Source organism: Halichoerus grypus, chromosome 13 (genome assembly GCF_964656455.1).
Source record: "Halichoerus grypus chromosome 13, mHalGry1.hap1.1, whole genome shotgun sequence".
NCBI lineage: Eukaryota > Metazoa > Chordata > Mammalia > Carnivora > Phocidae > Halichoerus > Halichoerus grypus.
The window spans coordinates 31,679,030-31,681,776 of record NC_135724.1 but is presented as its reverse complement, the minus strand read 5'-3'; the positions used below and the strand labels follow the sequence as shown (position 1 = coordinate 31,681,776).

At 37.1% G+C, this 2,747-nt stretch overlaps 1 non-coding gene across 1 annotated transcript; it reads right to left on the bottom strand.

Annotated features, from left to right (window-relative positions):
- Nucleotides 1-333: 333 nt before the first annotated feature.
- LOC118539908 (U6 spliceosomal RNA) lies at nucleotides 334-440 on the bottom strand. Its single transcript, XR_004919396.1, has one exon. It is a non-coding gene; the product is annotated as a U6 spliceosomal RNA (small nuclear RNA).
- Nucleotides 441-2,747: the final 2,307 nt, after the last annotated feature.

The window sequence follows — 2,747 nt, the reverse complement described above, 5'->3', positions numbered from 1 at the left end:
CTATGCCTTCAGAAATGTTCCCCTGATTATGCCATCTAATGCTGTCCTCCTCATCCCTTTCTTCTACATTAGGTTCTTGTTTTCTTTTTTTTTTAAGTTTTTATTTAAATTCCAGTCAGTTAACATACAGTGTAATATTAGTTTCAGGTATACAATACACTAATTCAACACTTCCATACGACACCTGGTGCTCATCAGGACAAATGAACTCCTTAATCCCCATCACCTATTTAACCCATCCCCCCACTCACCTCCCTTCTGGTAACCATCAGTTTGTTCTCTCTATAGTTAGGAGTCTGATTCTTAGTTTGCCTCTCTCTCTTTTTTTTCCCCAAAAATATGGAATGCTTCATGAATTTGCATGTCATCCTTGCACAGGGGCCATGCTAATCTTCTCTGTATCATTCCAATTTTAGCGTATGTGCTGCCAAAATGAGCACAGTTCTTGTTTTCTTAATAGTGCTTACTACTACTTCATCTTGTTTCTTTGATTATGTATCAATCATGGTATTAGACTGGAACTGAGTTCCTAAGACAAAAAACAAGATATCCTAAAATGGGGTGCAAGACTATATACAGCACTTGTAATAGGAGGTTAGAAAAAATTAGTTTGTACCCTGGGAGATTATTTCAGCTCCAGTGTATAAAATAAGATTGAGAGGCCTAGAAAAGGGCTGTGTGATAGAAAGTTTGAATGTGGAGGAGGCTGATGTGTTCTGGGTCTCACCCCTTTTATTAGGTAGGGACAGTCATGTTTTTCTTATCCTCTGGCAGAGGACCCCACAGAATTCTCTTTGAGAGTTATTATGTGTCCCCTGCAGTGTGTGGGACATTGGATTTATGTCTGAGAGAATCTCAAGTGTGAAAGATAGGCTGGTTATCTATTCTCACAGTGAAGTGAAAGGAAGGAAAGGTGGTTGGCAGCCTTGGGCAATCTGTGCTCCTAGACTTTGCAGAGGAAAAGGATGCATGATAAGTACTTCCTTTAGGCCACTTGGTGTTCCCTTAAATCCCACCCAAAAGTTCTATGAGAAAAGGCAAAAGAACTTAGCAGCAAGAACCAAAAGGCCCTTGTGAATGGCCACAGGCTAAGGAAGATGCTTTGAACAACCAGATGTAAGAGAATTTATCAACCACATAAAGGGAAAAACAGGTCTCCCAAGAGTCCACTTGAGCAAGAGTCAATTTTACCAACCTGCCCAGCCAAGATAGAATGAACTATGTCACATGATTAGTCAGACAAGGACTCCACTCACCATTCTGCTTCTCCCTTCCTAGCTCTGATCCTGGAAGGATCAGCATAAGTCAAAGTTAACAAACTGGAAGAATAAGCTATTTACAAGCCAGGGTCATGCAGACACCAGCAGTAGTACAGATGCTACTCTTCCTCCACTGTGAAGGACTTGGCCTGCAGCCGGCTGGGTTAGTAAAGAGGGGTAACCATAATATTGAATAAAATGTATCTTTTGATTCTTACTGTATTTGGACTTACTAATTATCATAAGGTTTGAAAATATACATATATATATATATAGTCATGTCATGTTCAAACAGGTATAATTTTAGTTCTTCCTTTCTGATTTGCATGCCTTTTTTTTCTCACCTAGTTCTTCTGGCTAGGACATCCAGTACTGTATTGAATAAAAGTGGCAAGACTGGCATCCTTGTCTTGTTCCTGAACTTAGAGGAAAGGCTTATAACTTTGCACCACTGAGTCTGATGTTAGCTGTGGGCTTGTCATAAATGGTTTTTATTACATTGAAGTACAATCCTCCTATACGTTGTTGAGAGTTTTTATCATGAAAAGAAGTTGATTTTTTCCAATGCGTTTCCAATATCTATTGAAATGATTTTATAATTTTTATTCTTCATTCTATTAATGTGGTATATCACATCTATTGATTTGTGTATATTGAATCAGCCTTGCATCCCAGGGATAAATCCCACTTGATCATAGTGTATGATCTTTTTAATATACTCTTGAATTTAGTCTGCTAGTATCTATGTTCATTAAGGATATTGGCCTACAATTTTATTTTCTTGTAGTGTCCTTGTCTGACTTCTGAATATATATTGGAAAGAAACAAAAATTAGTGTCCTGAAGAGATATTTGTACTCTCATGTCTATTGCAGCATTATTCATGATGTCTGAGATACAGAAATATTCTAAATGGCCTCCCATGATTAAATGGATTAAAAAATGTGAGATACACACACACACACACACACACAGAGGAATGTTATTCAGCCATAAAAAAGAAGAAAATCCTGCCCTTTGCAACAACATGGATGAAACTGGAGGGCATTATGATAAGTTAAGTAAGCCAGACAGAGAGAGGCAAACACAGCATGGCATTACTTATATGTAGAATATTTTATAAAAATTTATAATAATAAAGCTGATTTCATAGAACCAGAGAACAGAATGGTGCTTCCCACCAGCTTGGGGGGTAGGGGGAATGGGGAGATATAGGTCAAAGGGTATAGTTTCAGTTATAAGATGAATATAGCATGATGGCTAGGGATACAGTATTGTATATGTGAAATTTGCTGTGAGTAGACCTTAAGTAGTCTCACCACACACACACAAAAGAGTTAATTATGTAAAATGATGATGTGTTAATTATCTTTATCTTGGTAATCATTCTACAATGCATATGCATATCAAAATATCATGTTGTACACTATAAATATGTACAATTACATTTGTCAATTATTCCTCAATAAAGTTGGGAAAAAAAACCTAA